Below are 7,898 nucleotides of genomic sequence, written 5' to 3'. Positions count from 1 at the left end.
AAGAAGGGAAGGCAAAATTCTTTATTTATGATTGCACTCCATCCTGATGTGATTAACTAGTCTTAGAGAGGATGGTGTTGGGTAAAATAGCATTTCTAGGGGTTATAGTGTCAGGTGAACAGTGAGGGCACTTTTGGTGGGCAACCAATAATTTACAGTTTACCCAACTGGACTGAAAATATTAGAACTGATTAATAAGAATTTATGAAGCATCTACTAAATGCAGATTACAATGAGCATCATGTGACGTAATAATATATGGAAGTCACTTTTCAAACCTTTAAGGGATATAGGAAAGCCTTTAATTTTGTGAGTAATAAACATTATTATTTTATAAAATATCACGAACATGGTGGCTAGAGACCTGACATGCCAGGAAGACTTGGATTCAAATTCTGCTTCTGGTATACTCACTCTGTGAGCTTAAGGAAAAATAATTTATTCTGTTAGGGCTACAAATGAGACTATAAATTGCAGATAAAGTTCTGAACTCTACTGGTAGAGGAAATTTTCATTTTCTGCTTTTAAATTTTATTTAATTAATTTTATTTAATTAATTTTAATTTATTTAATTTATTTTGATTAATTAAGAGAAATTTTCCATGGTTACATGATTCATGTTCTTTCCCTCCCCTCCTCCCATTTCCCTCCCATAGCCAATGAGCAATTCCTCTGGGTTTTACATGTATTATTGATCAAAATCTATTTCTATATTATTGATATTTGCACAAATGATCATTTAGAGCCTACATCTCTAATCACATCTTCATTGAACCATTGATTAAGCAGTTGTTTTTCTTCTGTGTTTCTGCTCCCACAGTTTTTCCTCTGAATGTGGATAGTGCTCTTTCACATAAGTCCCTCAGAATTGTCCTGGACCATTGCATTGCTGTTAGTAGAGAAGTCCATTACATTCAACTGCGCCACAGTGTATCGGTCTCTGTGTACAATATTCTCCTGGTTCTGCTCCCTTCACTCTGTGTCACTTCCTGGAGGTCACTCCAGTTCCCATGGAATTCCTCCAGTTTATTATTCCTTTTAGCACAATAGTATTCCATCACCAACATATACCACAATTTGCTCAGCCATTCCCCAATTGAAGGGCATCCCCTCGTTTTCCAATTTTTGGCCACCACAAAGAGTGCAGCTATGAATATTCTTGTACATGTATTTTTACTTATTATCTCTTTGGAGTACAAACCCAGCAGTGCTATGGCTGGATCAAAGGGCAGACAGTCTTTTAGCGTCCTTTGGGCATAGTTCCAAATTGCCCTTCAGAATGGTTGGATCAATTCACAACTCCACCGGCAATGCATTAATGTCCATATTTTGCCACATCCTAGAGGGAATTTTCTTAAAAATTATTGAAGACCAGGGGGAGCTAGTGGAGAGAGCACCAAGCTCCTGGTCAGGAGTAACTGGGTTCAAATTTAACTTCAGACACTTCCAAGCTGTGTAACCCTGAGCACGCCACTTAACCGAATTTGCCTAGCCCTTGCCTTTCTGTCTTAGGGTTGATACTAAGACAGAAGTAAGGGTTTCCAAAAATATATATTGAATCCCTCTCTCCCCCTGACCCAAGAACTGTTATGTTCTAGATATGATATATCTATCAATACTGGTCAAATTCAAAGTTATATCATCTTATTATTATGAAAATAGATTTGACTTCATGGACCTCAGGAACTCAGGAAAGCATCTTGGATCTTGAGGACTGCTGCTCTGGACCAGTGAAATCACAGATGTTCCAATATTATTATTATTGCAAATGAAAAGTGAGATTGTCCTTAATTTCAATGAGATTATATTCTATAAACTATAGAGGCAGCTAGGTGGTACACTAGATAGAGTGCTCTGACTAGAGTCTGGAAGAGCTGAGTTCAAATTAGATGTTTACTTGTATGCCCGAGCAAGTCACCTACCCTCTGTCCACCTCAGTTTCCTCACCTGGAAAATGGGGATCATAATAGCACTATGTTACCAAAGGGCTGTTGTGAGGATCAAATGAGATAATAATTGAAGAGTACCTAGCATTTAGTAAGTACTACACTAATGTTAAGCTATTTATTATTATCAAATGCCAAGATGCTAAGCGGTGTTAAAGGTTAGGAAATGGACAGGTCAGTGTTGGGCCAAATGGTCAAGGAAGACCTCATAAAGAATTTTTTTCTTTTTTTTAAACCCCTTACCTTCTGTCTTGGAATCAATGCTGTGTACTGGTTTCAAGGCAGAAGAGTGGTAAGGGCTAGGCAATGGGTGTTAAATGACTTGTCCAAGGTCATACAGCTAGGAAGTGTTTAAAGTCATATTTGAACCCAGGACCTCCTATCTCTGGGTCTGACTCTCAATCCACTGAGCCATCTAGCCACCCCTGTCTAGGAGAGTTTTGATCTCATCCTGTAGGCAACAGGGAAGAGCTAAAGCAGGAAGAAGTTGGCTTTTGTTCCTAACTTCCCATAGACAGGGAAGGAGAAGTTGGTATTTGAAGGATTCAAAGAGGGTAGTGGGGAGCTGGAGGCATTCAAGGTTCAGGCAAAGGTTCCTTCCGAAACAGAGTACTTGGTCCTCTTCTTTGATGAGTGAGACACAAGGCTCTAGGAATCGGCTATAGCCTGAGCCAGATAAAGAGAAAGGAAGGAATCTTCCTGCTGTTCTTACCGACCATCCTAGCTATTTTTCAGTGGTTGGCTGCCAGAACTGGTTGTTCAGCTGATGGTAGAAGTCCATGCTTCTCCCCCTTTGGCTGGAGGGTTGGAGGATAAGATTCTCTAGAAATGAAGAGGCTATAATAAATCTCTCCCCACTTCTTGGGTAGGGCATCCTTTAGGGAGTCCAGTAATGACTGGAGCCCATAGTTTGCAAGGAGTGCCCCTTCTTTCCACCTCCCTGCAGATCAGTGAGCTGGGGTTCAGACCAACAAGTATCTCATTAGGCAGAACTAGGACATGCTATTCACAAGAGAGTCTCTGCATTTGAGAGGCCAGGGAGGATATGGGCAGCAGGAGACCTTTGGGGCAGGGCAGGCTCATTAGAGAATCATTCCCAGAAATCTAGCCCCTTTAATTAGGACCAATAGGGAGTTTGAATGCAGTTCTGTGCCTCAGAAGGTCAAAAGCATGGCTGACCCTTGGATCAATGGATCTAGAGTCACTCAGCTATAACTCTTCTCAGTATCCAGGTCCTGCTTTTTATTTCAGAGCTTTAAGAAGGGTGGGGCTGCACCCACAGAGGGATGGAGCTGCCAGACCTGTAGGAGAAAATTCATTAGCATCCCTCCCCCCTCACTTTCAGGCAATTGCGTGATGCTAGGGAAAGGCCACTAGATTAGGTGGGAGTCAGTAAAATGAGATTTTTGTCCCAGTTTGGCCTCTCCACATCCAAGTCTCTTTCCATTTTTCACATCCTTGGATGGACCACTTAAAAAATGCTGGGCTTATTGGATCAGCCTCTCGTTCTAGGGTCCATGAAGGAAAGTAAAATCATTTTGTGAAAGGGTTCGATCCAGTCCAACTCTTTCATTTTATCAATCAATCAATAAATCAGTCAAGGAAAAAGTATTTATTAAGGGCTTCCAAAATCCCAGGCACAATGTTGGGCTCCGGAGATGCAAAGATGGATGAAACTGTCCCTGCTCTTAAGTAGCTTATATTTGATGAAGGGAGAAAAACATGTACATTATAAATAATAGGGAAAGGGGGTTAGGAGAGGCTGCCAAAATAGGTCCAGGATAGAAAGTTTGCTCAGCATGATCGCTTTGGCAGCAATCTGTAGGAAGATTTGGTGAATCTGCTTCAGAAAGTTGGTGATGCAGTGGAAGGATCCTTCCCTTTCCTAATCAAGAAGATGTGTAGGCATTCTCTGTAGGAGAGAACTATGAAGAAAAGTGGATAGAGTGCTGGGTAGGGAGCCAGGAAGAAACTTAATATCTGATGACTCTGAACAAGACACTTAACTTCTGTCTGCCTTAGTTTTCTCATCTGTAAAACGAACATAATTATAGTACCTACTTCCCAGGGTTGTTGTGAGGATCAAAAGAGATAATATTTATGATGTCAAATGATGCCTCCTCTAATGAGGAGAGAGGAAGAAATAAGTGAATTGACTGCATATTTTAATGAAATAGACAAATAAATACGTTTAAATAAAAAATAAAAGCACTTTGCAAACCTTAAAGTATCTTACAAAAGGCAAGCTATTATTGTGATTATTCTTTATTTTCCTTTGAGTAATGGTATAGCAATAAAGAATCTTTAAATAGGCTGCTGACAGAACAGCTAGGTGGCTTAGTGAATTGAGTGCCAGACCTAGAGATGGGAGGTCCTGGATTCCAATTCAACCTCAGATACTTCCAAGCTATGTGACTCTGAGCAAGTCACTTAATCCCAATTACTCAGGCCTTACTTCTCTTATGCCTTGGAATTTATACTTAGTATAATTCTAAGACAAAAGATAAAAGTTTAAAAAATAATTAAGAACAAAATAGGCTGCTGAGCTATTATTGAATGCACACAAAAGGCTAAAATAGATAAACTCACTCTATTTTCCCTAATGGCTCTTGAGTACCAAAGAAGAAGAAATATTGTAAGCCCCCAGGTGAGGAAGAGTTCATAGCAATGGTAGCAGTAGCCATTTGCCTTCTCTCTCCACTTGACTACCATGTTGCTATGAGCACAAGGTGCCACCTCTATTTCTGTCCTTGTGGGTGTATTCTTTCTTGATCGTAGAATGAATATTGGAATCAGGTTATGAGCATGTGATCTTCAAAAGGTCACAAGAGACTCAATACCTGGAGTCAATAGTCTACTCTTAGATGAAATAGTTGAATCTGGAGAAGAATCAACATCAAGTGGCAACTGAGTTATCCAGCCCTACAAAGGCTGGACCCATTGGTTCTGCCACATCCAGCCATGAACTTAGTGGGGGCCATCATTCTACATGGGGGCCAACTCTCCCAGAGGCTGAATTTCTTTTCTGAGGGGAGTATGCCCCTATTGGGAGTGGGGATTGGGGGTGGGAAGGTATTTGGGCAACTTCTTTATCAGCAAATATCCTTTGGAAAAACTATTCGATGTTCATGTTAATTGGTTAATGACTATTGAGGAAACCAACTGGAGAGAGATTAATTGGTAATTGATATGGGGGGGGGGATCAACTGAATGATAATAGTAGAGAAATCCCTCTTACCCTTAGTGTTCTAACCCAGGAATACAAAGAGGAATAGAATCCTATCCATGGCTATACCACAGACATAAGAGGATAGGAAATAATATGCAAGGTGTGCAGCTGAAGGGCTCAGGAGAGGCCCCATATAGGAGGCACACGTGTGTAAGCCAGCTTTCCATATCTAGGGATTCTACAAGGCAGGGTGAGGAGGGCGCACACTCCAATCACAGGAAATAGTCTGGAGAAATAGGACTGCTAAGCATGCAGGTGGGAGATGGAATGTTATGTGTGAGAGTCAGCAAGTAGCCTGGTTTGGCTGGAGCACTGAGTACACAGAACAGTAGTAATGTGTAATAAGTCTAGAAAGATAGACCAGAGCCAGGTTATGAAAGGCTTTAAATGCCAAACAAAGGGGTTTTTATTTCATCCTAGAGACAATAGGGAGAAAACGAAAGCTTGACAAAATTGAGCATCTTGCTTGCCCAACTTCCCACAGGCAGATCCGAGGCCAAAACTCAATTCTGATTTAGTCCTTAAAGAGAGGGAGAGAAAGGGGGGGGGGGAGACAGAGAGACAGAGAGAGAGAGAGAGAGAGAGAGAGAGAGAGAGAGAGAGAGAGAGAGACAGAGAGAGAGAGAGAGAGAGACAGAGAGAGAGAGAGAGAGAGAGAGACAGAGAGAGAGAGAGAGACAGAGAGAGAGAGAGAGAGAGAGAGAGAGAGAGAGAGAGAGAGAGAGAGAGAGAGAGAGAGGGAGAGAGAGAGGGAGGGAGAGAGAAAGAGAAAAAGAGAGAGAGACAGAAACAGAAACAGAGACAGAATGAGAGAGAGACAGAGACAGAGACAGAGACTGAGGGAGAGTGAGGGAGAGAGAAACTGAGGGAGAGAGAGACAGAGGGAGAGAGGGAGAGAGGGAGGGAGGGATAGAGATAGAGGTAGAGGGAGAGGCGGGGAGGGAGAGAGAAAGAGAGAGGAAGGAGAGAAAGTGCCTGAGGCAGAGAGAGAGACACTAAGGGAGAGAGTGAGAGACAGACAGACGGGGAGAGAGAGAGAGAGAGAGAGAGAGAGAGAGAGAGAGAGAGAGAGAGAGAGAGAGAGAGAGAGAGAGAGAGAGAGAGAGAGAGAGAGGGAGAGAGAGAGGAAGGATGAAGAGAGAGGGAGAAAGGGGAAAGAGAGAGGGAGGGAGAGAGGGAGAGTGAAGGATGAAGAGAGAGAGGGAGGGAGAGAGGAAGGGAGGGGGGAAAGAGAGGGATAGAAGGAGAGGGAGAGAGGAAGTGTGTGTATGTGTGTGTGTGTGTGTCTGTCTGTCTTGTGTCTTGGGCCCTTTTCATTCTGATAAAGTCTATGAATTCCTTTGAATAATGGTTTTAAATTATTGTAGGAAATGATCAATTTAAATTAGAGGTTAGGGAAAATTAAGATACCATTTTTTCCTCTCCATCCAAGGTCACATACCTCCTGATATCTATACATGGTCGATCACAGGTTATGACCCCTTTTTCTAACAGAATGTGTCAACTCTCTGTTCCCAATGCTTCTCTGTGCTGAGAATTCATTAGAACAGAAATGAGATGATTGACTTTTCCTGGCTCTCTTCAGAGAGGTCACAGTCAAGTTTGGGCTGCTGAGAAACTCTCTTTGCTCTCACTGGTCCAGGGAGCCAAGGGCACTGGGAATGAATCTAACATGGCTCAGAGGTACCACTATATCATCTGAGTCTTGATAATTTGGAAAACAAATATAAAGATGTAGGTTTGCTCCCAATAAGGTCATACAACAATGCTGTGGGGTGGGCTGCATACAACTTAATCTGAAGGCCAAGATTGGGAATTGGGTTTGTGTTTTGGGGTTGGGGGAATGGGGAGCTGAGGGGGAGGCTGGGAAAGAACAGTTGATTGAATTTAGTCCAACAATGGGTTATTTTAAAACATTGTTCCTTTGTTCCAAATAATTATTTGCATAAGAGCCTGCTGTTAGCTTAAACTCTTTTCCTTTCCCTCCTCCTCCCATTTACAGGAAGATACCTTAGTGAACATCTAACCCAACTCCTTTTTATAGAGTAAGAAACTGAGAAAAGTGAAACCCAAGGCCACACAGAGAATAAGTAGCAGGCAGGATTCAAACCCAGATCTTAGGCCTCCTGGTCCAATATTGGCCCCTATTAAGTCACACGGCCAAGTAAGGGATTGGCAAACAGAATTCAACTGCTTTTGCTTCATTTTCTTTTTTTCCTGGCAGAGGCAGAGTAGTGATGTTGGCTGCACAGGGCCCTTCTATACAGTCTTTCCTTCTTTCATCTCAGTAGCCCCCCTAAAAGGGTGAGGGAAGGCTGTGAGAATAAAAATGGGCTTCAAAGCTCGTTTTGTCTCTACCACTAACCCACTGTGTGACCTTGAGCATGTCACTTTTGTTCTCTGCTTCTTCCTCTATAAAACAAGAGATTTGGGCTGGATAAGTTCTGGGTCCTTTTCTAGCTCTCAGTTCCTTTCTTGCAGTAGTAATTAGAGGGATCTCATTTATCTCTGAATGCAAACTTACTCCCTCAGTAACAAGAAGATATTTTATTATTTCCAATATACCCTCCAATGAAATGTCTATGACAGAAAAAAAGCCAGCCTCCTTGTTAGTATTACCATTTTTCCTTTTCTTCATTCAAGGTCTTCTCTGATGCCTCTCTGTGATGGGGAGATGACACCGGGGTTCTCAAAGACTTGTCTAACAGAGTAAAGGCTCCAGT

Source organism: Monodelphis domestica, chromosome 2, assembly GCF_027887165.1.
Source record: "Monodelphis domestica isolate mMonDom1 chromosome 2, mMonDom1.pri, whole genome shotgun sequence".
In the NCBI taxonomy this organism is placed as follows: Eukaryota; Metazoa; Chordata; class Mammalia; order Didelphimorphia; family Didelphidae; genus Monodelphis; species Monodelphis domestica.
Note: the sequence above shows the minus strand (reverse complement) of the source record.